The sequence below is a fragment of the Ranitomeya variabilis genome, chromosome 3 (assembly GCF_051348905.1).
Source record: "Ranitomeya variabilis isolate aRanVar5 chromosome 3, aRanVar5.hap1, whole genome shotgun sequence".
NCBI lineage: Eukaryota > Metazoa > Chordata > Amphibia > Anura > Dendrobatidae > Ranitomeya > Ranitomeya variabilis.
This window is the reverse complement of record NC_135234.1, coordinates 71,566,916-71,586,735: the sequence shown is the minus strand read 5'-3', so window position 1 is coordinate 71,586,735 and position 19,820 is coordinate 71,566,916. Positions and strand designations below refer to the sequence as shown.

General features: G+C 47.2%; 1 protein-coding gene across 1 annotated transcript in view; it reads left to right on the top strand.

Annotated features, from left to right (window-relative positions):
• Window positions 1-8,848: 8,848 nt before the first annotated feature.
• Window positions 8,849-19,820, top strand: part of LOC143815175 (uncharacterized) — a 47,300-nt gene continuing 36,328 nt past the window's right edge. The window contains exon 1 of the mRNA XM_077294130.1: window positions 8,849-8,974. The gene's annotated coding sequence lies outside the window, so the exon portion shown is untranslated. The remainder of the gene's footprint in view (window positions 8,975-19,820) is intronic.

Genomic DNA, 19,820 nt, shown 5'->3' with positions numbered 1-19,820 from the left:
GCCAGCCGGAGAACTGACTGACCCTAGCAGAGGAAAATACAGACCTGGCTTACCTCTAGAGAAATTTTCCCCAAAAGGCAGACAGTAGCCCCCACATATATTGGCGGTGATTTTAGAGGAAAATGACATACGAAGTATGAAGATAGGTTTAGCAAATTGAGGTCCGCTTACTAGATAGTAGGAAGACAGAAAAGGGAACTTCACGGTCAGCTGAAAACCCTTTCAAAATACCATCCTGAAATTACTTTAAGACTCTAACATCAACTCATGACACCAGAGTGGCAATTTCAGCTCACAAGAGCTTCCAGCCTCAGAAATATTCAATCACAGAGAACTGGAACAAAAATACAAAACAAACTTAGGACAACAAGTCCAACTTAGCTGATAGTAGTCTAGGAGCAGGAACATGCAACAGAAAGACTTCTGGTAACATTGTTGGCCGGCATAGAAATGACTGAGGAGCAAGGCTAAATAGAAAACTCCCACATCCTGATGGAAACAGGTGAACAGAGGAGATGAAGCACACAAGTGCAGTACCACCAGAAACCACCGGGGGAGCCCAGAAACCAAATTCACAACAGTGTGGTGAACTTGGACCCCTTGGTCCCCCAGAGCTACAGCCACTCTTAACTATATAGGTGTGCACTACTACACTCTGTCTGTAGACTGCGGGTTTCTTGAAGCCTGCAGTCTACAGAACGTCATGGTGTTACACTGGCCAAGGATGTCCTGTGCATGCATCAGCACTATAACATCGGCGCATTAGTCCTGCAGGTGGACTCGTCAGGGTCTTGTATTAGGTGAGTATATGATGTTTTTTATTAGAATTAAAACAAACTTGTGGTGCGACAGTGGGGGCCACCATAAACAAATGGAGGACCCTCCTACAGTGTGGGTGTTACTGTGGGGGACCCTAATACATTGTAGGAACTTGAGTGGGGGGTTCTCAAAGTGTGGAAGCCATTATACAGCATTTGAGCTAATGTGGGGGCCGTTATATAGCTTTGGGGTTAATGTGAGGGTCATTATACAGTGTGGGAACTAATGCAGTGCCATATGGGGGCTATTGTGGGGGCCAGTATACAGTGGGTTCTACTGTGGGGGCCATTATTAAGTGTGAGGGCTTCTGTGGGGTTCATTATACTGTGTTTAGGGGAGCATTATACTGTGTACTAGATGGTGGCCTGATTCTAACGCATCGGGTATTCTAGAATATGCTATTGCCCAGCCACGTAGTATATTGCCCAGCCACGTAGTATATTGCCCAGCCACGTAGTATATTGCCCAGCCACATAGTATACTGCCCAGTCACGTAGTATATTGGCCAGCCACATAGTATATTGCCCAGCCACGTAGTATACTGCCCAGCCACATAGTATACTGCCCAGCCACATAGTATACTGCCCAGCCACATAGTATACCGCCCAGTCACGTAGTATATTGGCCAGCCACATAGTATACTGCCCAGCCACATAGTATACCGCCCAGTCACGTAGTATATTGGCCAGACACGTAGTATGCATCATATCCCTGTTAAAAAAAAGAATTAAAATAAAAAATAGTTATATACACTGTGTTCCAAATTATTATGCAAATTGGATTTAAGTGTCATAAAGATTTAATTGTTTTGTTTTTCAAATAAACTCGTGGATGGTATTGTGTCTCAGGGCTCAATGGATCACTGAAATCAATCTTAAACACATGGGATAATTAGTTTTCCAGGTGATTCTAATTAAAGGAAAACTACAGTACTTAAAAATGATGTTCCACATTATTAAGCAGGTCACAGTTTTCAAGTAACATGGGAAAGAAAAAGGATCTCTCTTCTGCTGAAAAGCATCAATGCATGCAATGCCTTGGTGAAGGGATGAAAACATTAGAAATTTCCCGAAAACTTAAGCGTGATCATCGTACTGTTAAAGGGAACCTGTCACCACGTTTTTGGAAGATGGGATAAAAATAGCGTTAAATAGGGGCAGAGGTGGGCGTTACATTAGTGTGTTTGTTATGCGTTTATTACCCACCTAAGTTGCCGAAATACCTTTGCAAAGTCTCCGTTTTCGCCTGTCAATCAGGCTGGTCTGGTCAAAAGGGCGTGTTGTCTTCCCCCAGATTTTGCGTAGTTTTCCGTTGGTGGCGTAGTGGTGTGCGCATGCCCAAGGTCCCGAATCCTCTGCCAGGGGATTTAAAAGAGCGCGCTGTTCGTTATTTCATTGGTGATCGGTGGGCGCGGCCATCTTCCTTTGGCCGCGCGTGCGCAGAAGCGGCGCTCTGCTGGCCGCGGCTTCAGGAAAATGGCCGCGGGATGCCGCGCGTGCGCAGATGGATATCGCGGCGGCCATTTTCCTGAAGCCGCGGCCAGCAGAGCGCCGCTTCTGCGCACGCGCGGCCAAAGGAAGATGGCCGCGCCCACCGATCACCAATGAAATAACGAACAGCGCGCTCTTTTAAATCCCCTGGCAGAGGATTCGGGACCTTGGGCATGCGCACACCACTACGCCACCAACGGAAAACTACGCAAAATCTGGGGGAAGACAACACGCCCTTTTGACCAGACCAGCCTGATTGACAGGCGAAAACGGAGACTTTGCAAAGGTATTTCGGCAACTTAGGTGGGTAATAAACGCATAACAAACACACTAATGTAACGCCCACCTCTGCCCCTATTTAACGCTATTTTTATCCCATCTTCCAAAAACGTGGTGACAGGTTCCCTTTAAGGCTAGGTTCACATTGCGTTAGGGCAATCCGTTTAGTGCTAGCGCTAGCGGATTGTGCTAACGCAATGTTTATTTAGGGGCCGCATTCAGGGGTCGCGTTAACGTCCCCGCTCTCGCAGATCCCCGATCCCCGATCTGCGAGAGCGGGGAACGGACTTCGGGCGCGCCGCGGACGCTGCAAGCAGCGTCCGAGGCGCGTCACAGAAGAACGGCACATCGCTAGCACGAGCCGAAAAAGGCACGCGCTAGTGATGCGCTGCAGGCAAAATTTACATTGCTGTCAATGGGTGCGCTAACGGACCCGTTGCACGGCGTTAATTGCGACATTTTCGCCATGCAACGCTGTCCGTTAGCGTGCACACATTAATGCAATGTGAACCTAGTCTAAGAGATTTGTGGCTGTATCTGAGCACAGATGTGTTCGTGCTGATAAAGGCATAATGAGAAAGATTTCTGCCAGGCAAGTTCATCGGATTAAGAGAGCAGCTGCTAAAAAAGCCAATACAAAGCAGCAAACAGATATTTGAAGCTGCTGGTGCCTCTGCAGTCCCTCGAACCTCAAGGTGTAGGCTCCTTCAAAGGCTTGCTGTGGTGCATAAACCTACTATTTGGCCACTCCTAAACAGTGTTCACAAGCAGAAATGGTTGCATTGGGCCCACACATACATGAAGACTAATTTCCAAACAGTTTTTTTTACTGAAAAGTGTTGATCAACCCTGGATGGTCCAAATGGATGGAGTAGCGGATGGTTGGTGGATGGCCACCATGTCCCAACAAGGCTGCAACGTCAGCAGGGAGGTGGAGGAGTCATGTTTTGGGCCGGAATAATGGAAAAACAGCTGGTAGGGCCCTTTAAGGTTCCTGAAGGTGTGAAAATGACCTCTGCAAAGTATATAGAGTTTCTGACTGACAACTTTCCTCCATGGTATAAAAAGCAGAAACGTGCCTTCAGGAGCAAAATCATCTTCATGCATGACAATGCCCCATCTCATGCTGCAAAGAAAACCTTTGAGTCATTGGCTGCTATGGGCATAAAGGGAGATAAACTCATGGTGTGGCCACCATCTTCTCCTGACCTCAACCCTATAGAGAACCTTTGGAGTATCACAAGCAAAAGATCTATGATGGTGGGAGGCAGTTCAAGTCAAAACACCAGGTCTGGGAGGCTATTCTGACTTCATACAAAGAAATACAAGCAGAAACTCTCCAAAAACTCACAAGTTCAATGGATGCAAGAATTGTGAAGGTGATATCAAAGAAGGGTTCCTATGTTAACATGTAACTTGGCCTGTTAGGATGTTTTGGAGTTAAATAGCTTTTTTGTTCAGTGAATGTGACCTCCTAATGCCGCAAATTCCACAAATGAGCATTTTCAGTTCTTTAAAACATATCAAATGTTTAGAAATTCTACTGTGCCTAATAATTTGGAACAGTGCATTGTGGGGTTTTATCCATTTTGGAGATTAGAGTGTTATGATTGGGAGGTTTCTTCAATAAAATTCGATGTATACTCTAACGGGTGATTACTTTTATTAGACTGACTGTCATTTGCACCGACCATTTAGGAAAATGCGATAAAAATGTAATTTGCATAATAATTTGGAACATAGTGTACTCACCTTCCGGAGCCTCAGAATCGAAGCAGCCGGTTACCGATACTCGTCGCGCGCTCTGGTCTGAAGATTGCATTGCGGTCTCGCGAGATGATGATGTAGCGGTCTCGCGAGACCGCACGTGATCATCTCGCGAGATCGCAGCATGGACCGGTTACCAGAGCGTTGCGAGCAGGGAAGGCCTGTTGTGGATCCGAGGGGTTGACGGACGGTGAGTATATAACGATTTTTTTTAATTATTATTATTTTTAACATTAGATATTTTTACTATTGACGCTGCATAGGCAGCATCAATAGTAAAACGTTGGTCACACAGGGTTAATAGCAGTGTTAACCGACCACGGCATAGCGCGGTCGGTTAACGCTGCCATTAACCCTGTGTGAGCGCTGACTGGGGGGGAGTACAGAGAGGGCGCTGACTGCGGGGAGGAAGGAGCGGCCATTTTCTTCCGGACTGTGCCCGTCGCTGATTGGTCGCGGCAGCCATGACAGTCAGCTGGCGAGACCAATCAGTGAATGAATAACTGTGACAGACAGAAGGACAGACAAACAGACGGAAGTGACCCGTAGACAATTATATAGTAGATAGGGATTCTTGGGGAATCGGGCAATATTAAATGTTAAGTGGGCACTTAAAGCGCATTATTGTTATAGTGGCACTTGGAGTACTGTGACCGTCATTGGTGGACAGGGGGCATTATTAGTTTCTAGGGTCAAAATGAGGACACTATTTTCTAAAGCATTTGCACAGGGCATTCATATTTTCTAGGGGTCAATTTTACCATATAAAGGCCGTAAAGGAGGCCCTATTACTATGTAAGGGGCACAGTGGTGGTATTACTATGTGGGCCGGTCAGAGGAGCTGTTATTGTACCATACAGCAGGTGCAGTAATAGGGTCACATACAGCATCAGCGGCTCAGTATTGGGGTATCAGCAGGATGAGGAGTTTGCACAGGTTGGGCATAGATATGGACGGTGCAGGAAATGGGAAATGTGAGCAGTGAAATGTGTCTTTCTTGTATTCTCTGCAACAGAGTCCTGGCTGGAGAAGTTGTCATGTTGGTCTGGGCCAGATGGAAAAGCACATCTCCCAACCGTTCCGGATCTAGCGGGCCTATCCCGATTTTGACAGTCAGCCCCGCGATCACGGGCGGGACATTAGTTGTCTCGCACTGGTTGGGAGGTGTGTAATATCAGCTCCCTGAGTCCCTGCACCCGCAGAGCACCACACCACATATTGGCTGCTCTGTGCGCACAGGACCTATGATGAGGTCACAGGATGGGAGGAGTCAGGGGTCACATGATCGGGAGGACCTCTGTGTACAGGACTCTGCTGGTTGTCATGGCGCTGGACGAGGGTAAGAGTATGTGTGAGGTCAGGAGGTGTTTACAGTGTGGATGTAGCAGAGCCGTGTGTGTACGAGGTGTATGGATCGGAGCAGAGTGTGAAAGGTGTATGGAGCGGAGTCGTGTGTGTAAGAGGTGTACGGATCAGAGCAGCGTGTGAAAGATGTAAGGAGCAGAGTCGTGTGTGTACGAGGTGTATGGAGCGGAGCTGCGTGTGTACAAGGTATACGGAGCGGAGCAGAATGTGCAATGTGTATGGAGCAGAGCCGTGTGTGTACGAGGTGTACGGAGCGGAGCCATGTGTACGAGGTGTACGGAGCGGAGCTGTGTGTGTACGAGGTGTATGGAGCGGAGCCGCGTGTGTACGAGGTGTACGGAGTGGAATCGTGTGTGTGTGTACGAGGTGTACGGAGAGGAGCTGCGTGTGTACGAGGTGTACGGAGAGGAGCTGCGTGTATACGAGGTGTACGGAGTGGAGCCGCATGTGTACAAGGTGTATAGAGTGGAGTCGTGTGTGTGTGTGTGTACGAGGTGTACAGAGAGGAGTCGTGTGTGTACGAGGTGTACGGAGCGGAGCCGTGTGTGTACGAGGTGTACGGAGCGGATTTCTGTGTGTACGAGGTGTATGGAGCGGAGCTGCGTGTGTACGGAGCAGATGCTAGCTGTGTCGGATCGGAGCAGATATTGCTCCTCGCTCTGACACTGACTGGCACAGGAGACACGGAGAGGTCTTTATCAGCAGCGTATCACAGCTGCAGTGACGTGAGCAGTCAGCGGCGCAGCTGGATGACATCATTCAGCGCCGTGGGAGTGGAAGCTGCCAGCTGCTGCGAGGAAGCACGGTGAAAGGTGTGTGTGTGTGGTGATGGAGAAAGAAATGATGGGGGTGGGGTAACCATGTGTGGCCATTATACTGTACCCAGCATCGTGTGGGGCCATTATACTGTACCCAGCATCGTGTGGGGCCATTATACTGTACCCAGAATTATGTGGGGCCATTATACTGTACCCAGCATAGTGTGGGGCCATTATACTGTACAAAGCATCATGTGAGCCAATTATACTGTATGGACCATCACGTGGGGCCAGTATACTGTACGCAGGATCATGTAGGGTCATTATACAGTATGGAGCATAATGTGGCCATTATACTGTATGGAGCATCATGTGTGGCCATTATACAGTATGGAGCATCATGTGGAGCCATTATACAGTACGCAGCATCATGTGTGGCCATTATATAGTATGGAGCATCATGTGTGGCCATTATACAGTATGGTGCATCATGTGTGGCCAGTACACTGTATGCAGCATCATATGGGGCCATTATACAGTATGGAGCACTATGTGTGGCCATTATACAGTATGGAGCATCATGTGGGGCCATTATACAGTATGGAGCTTCATGTGTGGCCATTATACAGTATGGAGCATCATGTGGGGCAATTATACAGTATGGGGCATCATGTGGGGCCATTATACAGTATGGAGCATCATGTGGGGCCATTATACAGTACGGAGCATAATGTGGAGCCATTATACAGTACCCAGCATCATGTGTGGCCATTATACAGTATAGAGCATCATGTGTGGCCATTATACAGTATGGAGCATCATGTGTGGCCATTATACAGTATAGAGCATCATGTGTGGCCATTATACAGTATGGAGCATCATGTGGGGCCATTATACAGTACGGAGCATAATGTGGAGCCATTATACAGTACCCAGCATCATGGGTGGCCATTATACAGTATAGAGCATCATGTGTGGCCATTATGCAGTATGGAGCATCATGTGTGGCCATTATACAGTATGGAGCACTGTGTGGCCATATTTTTTTTGTTTATAATTATTGTTTATGAAACATTGTGATCAGCAGTGCTAAATGGGTGTGGTTGGGACGTGACTAATTGTGAAATGGGTGTGGTCAGAGGCGTGGCCTAAAATTTGCCACTATGCGTGCCGCTAACTTTGTCCATCTTTCCCTTCCTCAAAAGTTGGAAGGTATGGAAAAGACAGGAGAAGTGAATGATTCCATCAGAAAGAACTTCACCTATAAGTCACTATCTGCACTGTGCTGTCATCTATTACATGTTCTTCAGGACTGGTATCTACCACTAATGGTCACCATATGGCGGTAATATCAGTGTTGGTCTGTGTGTAGAATTATTGTCAGTAACACCGAGGTCATCTGCTGAGGGTCCCCTATACCCATTGTTAGGGTGCGCCACCATAGTTGTGATCAGGCTTATCGTGTTAGGGGCCCACTAAGGAGTTTGGCCCCCTGAGCTGACTATGCTTCTGGTTGGGGGCATAGGGGGCATCATCCTGTGTCTGTGCTTATGTACTGTAATGTGTGTGCTTGCGGGCGTGCTGTGAAATATGTCAAAAAATGTCTTCCATGCCTTGGTCTGACTATTGCTGAAATAAACATTGAGGTTTCGTTTGTCTACAAGATTACGGCTGATGTTTATGACAATAATCTATCTCTGCCTCTTTTCCTCCTTATTCTAACCAGAAACCCTATAACAATAGTCGCCTGCACAGAACAGCTATGGGGTGCAGAATTATTTTCCGCACAAAATCTGCATCTCCTGGCAGAAAACGCAGGTGCGGATTTGCCGCGGATTTTATGTGGATTTTGTGCATTTTTGATGCGGATTTTGTGCAGATTTTCTGCGTTTTTTACCCCTGCGGATTTCTATTTTGGAAGTGGTCAGAAATGCTGCAGTGTTCCACACAAAAGAAGTAGCATGCTACTTCTTTTGTTCTGCAGCGGCTTTCATGTGGATTTTTCCGCACAATTAGCACAGCTTTTTTTTTCTCTATTGTTTTACATTGTACTGTAAATCACTGTGCGGAACTGCAGCGTTTCTGCGCAGATTCCCCTGCGGATCCGCAGTAATTCCGCATCGTGTGCACACAGCCAAAAATACCTTCTGCCTGCTGTGTGCACGCTCCATACCATACAATGCGAAATGATACGTCCTGCTTTACCACTTCAGTCCAGCAGGTGGCAGCAAGGTGTCCCGATGAAACAGTGAATCAGACTGCTGATTGGTTCTCCTGAAGAGCCAATCGCTGAAAGCTTTGCCACTGCATCATCCAATCGCATTGCGTTATTCTAAGCGGAAGTAGCGCGACATTTAAATTTCACTATAGATCGCCGGAGGCGGCGCGGGTGCACGGCGGGGACGAGACTGGCGGATCGGCCAGTGTGGGTGTAGTGTGCGCGCCTGGAGCACGCCTGTGTCTGATGCTGGTACTTGTGGTTCTACACATGAGCAGGTCTGTATAATCCCGTCTGTACGGTAGAGATAATCCCTGCGTGCAGTCAGGGGGAGCGGATGTGGTCGGTCCTGTGCTCTGATCTACTTATACAGCCCACATTTCCGGATTTAGGAACAAATGGAATGAATGTGCAGAGCGGACCTGTGTGTGGGTGACGGGCATGGAAGGTTATGGGGGGCACATGGAAGGTTATGGGGGGCACATGGAAGGTTATGGGGGCCACATGGAAGGTTATGGGGGCACAGGGGCTCCTGTATGTGTCTGTGTTTAGAAAAAGAAAAAGTTCAGCCTGTAGAACCAAGGGGGACCCCGTAATCCATAATCCACGATGGGATGGGGCTGCTTCCTCTGTCTGCTCCGGTTGGTTCCTCGCTTTCCATGCATAGCTCTGGTACCTACAGTCTGTGGAGATGTTCACCTGTATCCCCCCTCCCCCATGCTCCTGGATGGGGGTTTCCTGTAAAATCCTGGTGATGTCAGACCAAATTCAGCAATGCAAGTCTTGGGGTCTACGAAAAAAAAATTGGACCCCACTGATCTTGGCAATGGGAACACACCTTTATATTTTTAAAGATTGGTCTGTTCAAAGACTAAACAGATTTTTGTATCTGATTTTGCTCCGTTTCCTATTTTGTCTTTTTTTACACTGAATCCTTATTATTGGACGATAACCGGACATGTGACCAGAGTCTAATATCACTGATATGTGTGGATACAGGCACAACCAGCGCTGAGGACTCAGTATCAAATGGAGCGACTCCGACTCCTAAAATATATAATATATTGGGTACAGTAGTACAATACAGGATATGCTGTAAATGTTGTCATAAGAATTTGGGAAAGTCATGAAATAAATGTCTGTTCTGTTCCTAATCTAAGAATCTCGGCTTTTAGTGGAGATGAACCTGTGCTGCACTTTATGCACATGCTCAGTAGTGACCAGTGCTGTGGAGTCGGAGTCAGGCGCATTGAGGAATCGGAGGTTTGGTTACCGACTGCACCTCCCTGCCCACAACGTCAGCAGTGCCGGACCAGCAAGTTGTCCTCTTTGGTAGCACACTGCTCATTTGTTTGCTGGCGTCGGTGCCCTCCTGAAGATTGACGGCTCAGGCCAGCAGCATGGCTGCACAAAAGCTAAAGCCAGTTGATTTGTATGCTCCATCGACCTTGCCAGCAATAGATCGCTGTAACTAAGCAGTTTTGTAGCATGCCCTCTCACACTCGTAGACCCCAGCGGTGGCCGGTAACCTAGACAACGAACAACACCATTAACTATCCCTCTGTTCTTGTGACTGGAGAGTATTTTTAATTAGATTAATTTTTGCTGGGTTTTAGAATCATTTAGCAATTCTAACCATGATGAAACAAACCCTTCAATGGATGAGTAATAGTCATTTTTGGTTCTTCTGTTTCCTAATTTTAGAAATAATTTTTAACACGGTACAAATTGGCACGAGGTGTTAACCAACAAAATCATATGAAAAACCTCAAAACTAAAATAGCTTTTTATTAGTTAAAAACAAGGCAAAACAACCCCACCTACAGTGATCAAAACAACAAAAAAACAAACTAAACATGTGCTCAACCAAATTTAAAGGAAACTGATGGGGAAATCTATAGCACCCTAGTCGAGGCACCTGTACTGCCCCTACTTGGCTGCGGAGGTAGACGCCCTAGGGGGGAACGTTGTAGCGCCCCCGCTCCACGACAGCTGTCCCTGTAGGCCCTGATATGCCCTGCAGCCACTAGTGAGAACCTCTACCCACACATAAGAGGATCCTCTACCACTATACAATGAGCTACTAAGCTAGGGATAACCTAGTTCCCCAAAAGAGACAAACTGATGTATATATGAACACATATGGGAAGGGCCATAGAAGGGTGACAGGCTACGTCACGGAAATTACCTACGTCAGCAAGGGGCCTCTCTCTGTGCGTTCCACTGGGGGCATGCGCCGTGGAGCTACAGAGGGGCCCGATTTCGGGCATGCGTAGCAGCACGCAGCATGCTATGCGCAGAGGCTTGGTGGATCTGTTCTCTCTGCGCACAATGGTGCGGACATGCGCTGTAGACTCCAAGTGATGCCACAGGAAGTGGAGAGGAGGTATCTGGGCTGGAGTGCACGGGCGGCAGATATAAAAGTGAGTTATCTGGCATTTGGCATTCAGCTATCCACTATGTTATGTGACACAGAATATCATTCTATCTGGCCTCCTGATGAGCCTGCATAGGCGAAACGCGTTGAGGCGTGTATTCTAGATGGCGATCGGTGAAGCACAGTGGCACAGATGAGTATTTATGATTCACATATTGCTCCATGTGGGGAATGATCCACGCTGCTGGGGTTTGGTATGAAAATCAGAATGTGGTAACTGGGACACATGATTGGTGTGTTTCCATGCAAAGAATAGAGTCCACCCGGCTAGCATTATCTAAGATGGACAATACCCACTTTCTGTAGAAAGTTCAATATGCTCTCCACTGTGAACTAACTGCTATCCAGATTATGCTTATCGCCATATGTGTCCATATATACATCAGTTTGTCTCTTTTGGGGAACTAGGTTATCCCTAGCTTAGTAGCTCATTGTATAGTGGTAGAGGATCCTCTTATGTGTGGGTAGAGGTTCTCACTAGTGGCTGCAGGGCATATCAGGGCCTACAGGGACAGCCGTCGTGGAGCGGGGGCGCTACAACGTTCCCCCCTAGGGCATCTACCTCCGCAGCCAGGTAGGGGCAGTACAGGTGCCTTGACTAGGGTGCTATAGATTTCCCCATCAGTTTCCTTTAAATTTGGTTGAGCACATGTTGTTTAATTTGTTTTTTTTGTTGTTTTGATTACTGTAGGTGGGGTTGTTTTGCCTTGTTTTTAACTAATAAGCTATTTTAGTTTTGAGGTTTTTCATATGATTTTGTTGTTTCCTAATTTCACCCTACTTAAAATCCTGTAGAACCCTGGTCCTCCATTTGCTCTCAACAAATAGAAATATATATATATACAGTACAGACCAAAAGTTTGGACACACCTCATTTAAAGATTTTTCTATATTTTCATGACTATGAAAATTGTAAATTCACACTGAAGGCATCAAAACTATGAATTAACACATGTGGAATTATATACTTAATTTCATTTGTTTCACACTTTTTTGTTATGTCTTATACTCTAGGTTCTTCAAAGTAGCTGTAGCGCCCCCACTGCCGCAGGGCCGAGGGGTACCCGGTACCGGGCCTCTGAGTCTCTGCTTCTGGGGTTGTCACGGCGGCTAGGCCCCGGTCCGTGACCCTGCCGTGGGGCGCACAGTGAATGATCGGTGTGGATAGTGGTGGTGGTGCGGTGCAGTAAATAACGAGGACACCAGGTTGCAGTCTCTTTACCTTTTTACTGGAGATTTCTGAGTCCTCAGTCCAGAATATGGTTCACCAGGCTGCGCAAGTCCGGCCGGTCCAATGGCACCTCCAGAGTTCACTTCACAGGTGGAAATCGGCGCTTTCCTTCTTAGCGCTATGTGTTGTAGTCCTTCCCTGCTGTGCTTACGGAAAGTACCCCACAACTGTTGTCTGTTTCTCGTGTTCCCTCACAACTCGATTAAATGATGTTCTTCTAATCCTCCGTCCCTCCCTGATGTTACGGTTGGAACGGCACCCGTTTGTCGGATAGGCCTGGAGTTCTTCCGGGACCCTAGAGACGCCCCTCTCCCGCAATTGCCTCCCAAGACTTCATAGGTGATTTAGGTGAGACAGCCCGCCTGAGACTGACTGTCCTGCCGCTGTTTAGAGTATTGCTTGAAGCTGGTTATTGTAATACTCCCTCGGCGTTCCGGCCACCGGTTGTGCGCCTCAGTAGGATGTTGCTCCGGTCTTACAGCACGACCCCTACTGGTATTCTCCTATCGCTTGATCTCGTTTCTCACTCAGCACAATCTATCTCGCTTCTAATCCTTTCTTGGGTCCCGCCGCTTCCCGGAGCTGGCGCGGACCCGTTACGTTCTTTTCAATGCCAAGCCTCTGTCAGGATCCCACCCCTGACAGAGACCCTACTGTCTCTTCCTCCACAACACCCTCTGCCACCAGGTGTTGCTTCGTCCAATCCAGTCAGCTTTCTGATCTAACTTCCTGCCTGACCCCCAGTTTACCCACTATGGTGGGGAGTGGCCTAATGAATAGCACCCTTAGCTCCCCCCGGAGGCCCAGCTGTGAAATGTATTGGTGTCTGTGATACCTGATCAGATGAACTCCTTCAGTGCCATCGGACGCACCGTAGCTCCCCATAGTGGCGGAGCCACAGTACTGCAACGACCAGGACTCTGGGGCGCTGCACTCCCCCCTGGTTAAACACAGTACTCCGGGACTGGGAAGAAAACAACAATACAAGTTAGCAAAAAGACATACAATTTTGTTGAGTGCAATAACAATAAGCATATTTGAACAGAGCTTCCCTTTATGGGAGGTGAGGACACTTGAACGTTACAAACATGGTTAACATTATAAATTACAGGCTATAAATAACTCCTGTTACCCAACCGGGTATTCTACTTAAGTGCAAAATTGTTGAACAATAATTTAACATTGCCTTTAACCCCTTCACCCCCAAGGGTGGTTTGCACGTTAATGACCGGGCCAATTTTTACAATTCTGACCACTGTCCCTTTATGAGGTTATAACTCTGGAACGCTTCAACGGATCTTGGCGATTCTGACATTGTTTTCTCGTGACATTTTGTACTTCATGATAGTGGTAAAATTTCTTTGATATTACCTGCGTTTATTTGCAGAAAAAATGGAAATTTGGCGAAAATTTTGAAAATTTTGCAATTTTCCAACTTTGAATTTTTATGCCCTTAAATCACAGAGATATGTCATGCAAAATACTTAATAAGTAACATTTCCCACATGTCTACTTTACATCAGCACAATTTTGGAACCAAAATTTTTTTTTTTTAGGGAGTTATAAGGGTTAAAAGTTGACCAGCAATTTCTCATTTTTACAACACCATTTTTTTTTTAGGGACCACATCTCATTTGAAGTCATTTTGAGGGGTCTATATGATAGAAAATACCCATGTGTGACACCATTCTAAAAACTGCACCCCTCAAGGTGCTCAAAACCATATTCAAGAAGTTTATTAACCCTTCTGGTGCTTCACAGGAATTTTTGGAATGTTTAAATAAAAATGAACATTTAACTTTTTTTCACAAAAAATGTACTTCAGCTCCAATTTGTTTTATTTTACCAAGGGTAACAGGAGAAAATGGACCCCAAAAGTTGTTGTACAATTTGTCCTGAGTACGCTGATACCCCATATGTGGCGATAAACCACTGTTTGGGCGCATGGGAGAGCTCGGAAGGGAAGTAGCACCGTTTGACTTTTCAATGCAAAATTGACTGGAATTGAGATGGGACGCCATGTTGCGTTTGGGGAGCCCCTGATGTGCCTAAACATTGAAACCCCCCACAAGTGACACCATTTTGGAAAGTAGACCCCCTAAGGAACTTATCTAGAGGTGTGGTGAGCACTTTGACCCACCAAGTACTTCACAGAAGTTTATAATGCAGAACCGTAAAAATAAAAAATCATATTTTTTCACAAAAATTATTTTTCGCCCCCAATTTTTTATTTTCCCAAGGGTAAGAGAAGAAATTGGACCCAAAAAGTTGTTGTACAATTTGTCCTGAGTACGCTGATACCCCATATGTGGCGATAAACCACTGTTTGGGCGCATGGGAGAGCTCGGAAGGGAAGTAGCACCGTTTGACTTTTCAATGCAAAATTGACAGGAATTGAGATGGGACGCCATGTTGCGTTTGGAGAGCCACTGATGTGCCTAAACATTGAAACCCCCCACAAGTGACACCATTTTGGAAAGTAGACCCCCTAAGGAACTTATCTAGATGTGTTTTGAGCGCTTTGACCCACCAAGGGCTTCACAGAAGTTAATAATGCAGAGCCGTAAAAATAAAACAAACATTTTTTCCCACAAAAATTATTTTTTTAGCCCCCAGTTTTGTATTTTCCCGAGGGTAGCAGGAGAAATTGGACCCCAAAATCTGTTGTCCAAGTTGTCCTGAGTGCGATGATATACCATATGTGGGGAGAACCACTGTTTGGGCGCATGGGAGGGCTCGGAAAGGAAGGAGCGCCATTTGGAATGCAGACTTAGATGGAATGGTCTGCAGGCGTCACATTGCGTTTGCAGAGCCCCTAATGTACCTAAACAGTAGAAGCCCCGCACAAGTGACCCCATTTTGGAAACTAGACCCCCCAAGGAACTTATCTAGATGTGTTGTAAGAACTTTGAACCCCCAAGTGTTTCACTACAGTTTATAACGCAGAGCCGTGAAAATAAAAAATCTTTTTTTTTCCCACAAAAATTATTTTTTAGCCCCCAGTTTTGTATTTTCCTAGGGGTAACAGGAGAAATTGGACCCCAAAGGTTGTTGTCCTATTTGTCCTGAGTACGCTGATACCCCATATGTTGGGGTAAACCCCTGTTTGGGCACACGGGAGAGCTCGGAAGGGAAGGAGCATTGTTTTACTTTTTCAACGCAGAATTGGCTGGAATTGAGATCGGACGCCATGTCGCGTTTGGAGAGCCCCTGATGTGCCGAAACAGTGGAAACCCCCCAATTATAACTGAAACCCTAATCCAAACACACCCCTAACCCTAATCCCAACAGTAACCCTAACCACACCTCTAACCCTGACACACCCCTAACCCTAATCCCAACCCTATTCCCAACCGTAAATGTAATCTAAACCCTAACCGTAACTTTAGCCCCAACCCTAACTTTAGCCCCAACCCTAACTGTAGCCTTAACCCTAGCCCCAACCCTAGCCCTAACCCTAGCCCTAATGGGAAAATGGAAATAAATACTTTTTTTTTTATTTTTCCCTAACTAAGGGGGTGATGAAGGGGGGTTTGATTTACTTTTATAGCGGGTTTTTTAGCGGATTTTTATGATTGGCAGCCGTCACACACTGAAAGACGCTTTTTATTGCAAAAAATATTTTTTGCGTTACCACATTTTGAGAGCTATAAATTTTCCATATTTTGGTCCACAGAGTCATGTGAGGTCTTGTTTTTTGCGGGACGAGTTGACGTTTTTATTGGTAACATTTTTGGGCACGTCACATTTTTTGATCGCTTTTTTTTCCGATTTTTGTGAGGCAGAATGACCAAAAACCAGCTATTCATGAATTTCTTTTGGGGGAGGCGTTTATACCGTTCCGCGTTTGGTAAAATTGATAAAGCAGTTTTATTCTTCAGGTCAGTACGATTACAGCGATATCTCATTTATATTATTTTTTTATGTTTTGGCGCTTTTATACGATAAAAACTATTTTATGGAAAAAATAATTATTTTTGCATCGCTTTATTCTCAGGACTATAACTTTTTTATTTTTCTGCTGATGATGCTGTATGGTGGCTCGTTATTTGCGGGACAAGATGTCGCTTTCAGCGGTACCATGGTTATTTATATCTGTCTTTTTGATCGCGTGTTATTCCACTTTTTGTTCGGCGGTATGATAATAAAGCGTTGTTTTTTGCCTCGTTTTTTTTTTTTTTTTCTTACGGTGTTTACTGAAGGGGTTAACTAGTGGGCCAGTTTTATAGGTCGGGTCGTTACGGACGCGGCGATACTAAATATGTGTACTTTTATTGTTTTTTTTTTTTTTATTTAGGTAAAGAAATGTATTTATGGGAATAATATATTTTTTTTTTTTTCATTATTTTGGAATATTTTTTTTTATTTTTTTTTTACACACTTGGAAATTTTTTTTTAAACTTTTTTACTTTGCCCCAGGGGGGGACAATACAGATCGGTGATCTGCCAGTTTGCATAGCACTCTGACAGATCACTGATCTGATTGAAGTGCAGGCTGCTTCACAGTGCCTGCTCTGAGCAGGCTTCTGTGAAGCCACCTCCCTCCCTGCAGGACCCGGATCCGCGGCCATCTTGGATCCGGGTCTGGAGCAGGCAGGGAGGGAGGTAAGACCCTCGCAGCAACGCGATCACATCGCGTTGCTGCGGGGGGCTCAGGGAAGCCCGCAGGGAGCCCTCTCCCTGCGCGATGCTTCCCTGCATCGCCGGCACATCGCGATCATGTTTGATCGCGGTGTGCCGGGGGTTAATGTGCCGGGGGCGGTCCGTGACCGCTCCTGGCACATAGTGCCGGATGTCAGCTGCGATAGTCAGCTGACACCCGGCCGCGATCGGCCGCGCTCCCCCCGTGAGCGCGGCCGATCGGCTATGACGTACTATCCCGTCGAGGGTCAGATAGGCCCAGGTCACCTCGACGGGATAGTACGTCAAAGGTCACAGAGGGGTTAAGGACTCACACTCTAAATCCACTAAAGACCTTCCTATAATCACATTATAAGGCACTTTAACTTTCTCATTCTCCTTCTTTAAATCTGCAGGACCGCCGGTCCTATCGGCACCAGACCTACTGCCTCTCCTTTCTTTTACAGGACCGCCCCGTTCAGCCAGGGCCTACTGCCTTTTCAACTACTATACACAGTATAGAACATAACATTTCTTTCAGTTTAAGAGCACTGAGTCATCTCTACATGACTCCTATCAGGACTCAGGGTTTACCTTCTATCCTAACTTTCTATCAGCATTATCAAACATTTTCTTCTGAACATTAAGCCTTCTCATTATCTTTCTTTCTATCATGCATGCTGGACTCCACATCTATCCCTACGGGTCCACTGCATCCTTCTTCTATCTTTCACCTTTCACTTCTCGGAGCACATTATCAGTATTTCTTCACATTTAACTAATTAAACACATATAACTTTTCTCATATAAACATTATCATCATTTCCTTTGGTCAAGACATTATTGCTTCCGGTCTTAAAGCAATATCACGGTTTAAGCGCAACAAATGAACATCCCCTTTAAGAGGGGACCAAGTCTCTGTGAGGTAGCGTATCTTCTCGAGCTACCAGTCTATACTCAGCAAAGGTTCCAGTGCGGTATCTTCGCAAAGAGTCCTTCTTTAAGTAAAACCAGTAGGGAGCGCCTTTAATAAGGTGCAACTATTTACAAGAAGTTCGGATCATGCACTGTTCATGATTTCAGCAGTTCTTTTAAATAACGTAGAAAAATAGAAAACAACCAAAAACAATAGGGATCCCGGGTCAACAAAGGGATCCCTTTAAGAGTTTACCCTGAGCGGGTTTAGCAGCCAAGCAGGAAACAACCAGTTAAAAACTATATACATATTAATAAAGCAATTATGCTTACTCGTTCTTCGGTAGCCCCCACCGAGGCTTTACCTGGCAGGTGGCCCTCTGTGGCCCAGGCAGGTCGGTCTCCAAGTTCACTCCCGTGGCCAGGTGCACCCCGTGGGTTTGGGTCTCCTGCACGACCAGGTCGTGCGCTGCAATGAGGGTCTGTGTGGGCCGATGAATAATGCTGGCAGCAGCAGCAGCGGCGGCGGCAGCTTCAGCGGCAAGCTCCTCCCCCTCAGTGCGGGATACCGCCAGATCGGCGGTGCAGCGCTGCATGTCCCGAGCCCACCATCCGCTCCCCTTTAGGTGCCGACGGTAGGTGACTACATCCCCCGGCTTCAGGAAGGATTTGGCGCCGTCTCCACTCAGGCAGGGCTCCGCTTCCTCCCGGGTGATGCGGACTCTTAGGGCGGTCCCGATCTCCTGCACGAAGCCCTTTCCCGTCTGGGGCAGGTATACAACCACCACGCCCCACTTCGGCGAGGAGCCCTCCAGCAGCTCACCTCGCGCCTCCCGCTCCACTTCACGCTGGAACTCTGCGATTAGATGGTTCCGATATTCCCCCCAGGGGAAGGGCCCGAGGTCATGCCCCCCCGGTGCATTGGTGCTAGACGGCGGGGACATCGGGGCGCCACCGGTCGCAGCAGTGACCGGGTCGTGTGCAGGAGTGAGGTGGCCATCCCGGGGATCGCGGCACTGGGTACCTCCACTTGCGGTAGCCCCTCCTGGGGAAGGCGTATGAGTCGGAGACCGTCCAGGCCCGGGATGTTCCAGCGGCAGCTCCCAAGGATCCAAATCCTCCAGCGGAGGCATGTCAGAATAATCCGTTGGTGACGGGGGTCGATGCGGAGCCATCCTTTTCTGTAGGCCTGTCCTGGTCTCCAGTTCCACCTCATCTGAGTCATAGTTTCGTTTCTTCGGTCTTCGCCCGCCATAGAAGATTAAGAGGCGGATCTCTCCTGTTGACGGGCCCGCCCTTAGGATGCAGCAATATTTAGACTGGGCGGCCATTATCCTTCGCGCTCTTGAGCTTGTCTACGCCTACTTCACGCCCCTTCTCTCTTCAGCGCTGCAATGGCGGCGGATTTTGGCGGTAAATGGCGCAACACAGTCTTCGTAATAAAGCACAGTCAAAGCACAATAAATCACAGTTCCAAGGCACACATGACCTGATTCTTCAGGCTTAAGTAGATCCTGTTCGTGACGCCAAGATGTAGCGCCCCCACTGCCGCAGGGCCGAGGGGTACCCGGTACCAGGCCTCTGAGTCTCTGCTTCTGGGGTTGTCACGGCGGCTAGGCCCCGGTCCGTGACCCTGCCGTGGGGCGCACAGTGAATGATCGGTGTGGATAGTGGTGGTGGTGCGGTGCAGTAAATAACGAGGACACCAGGTTGCAGTCTCTTTACCTTTTTACTGGAGATTTCTGAGTCCTCAGTCCAGAATATGGTTCACCAGGCTGCGCAAGTCCGGCCGGTCCAATGGCACCTACAGAGTTCACTTCACAGGTGGAAATCGGTGCCTTCCTTCTTAGCGCTATGTGTTGTAGTCCTTCCCTGCTGTGCTTACGGAAAGTACCCCACAACTGTTGTGTCTGTTTCTCGT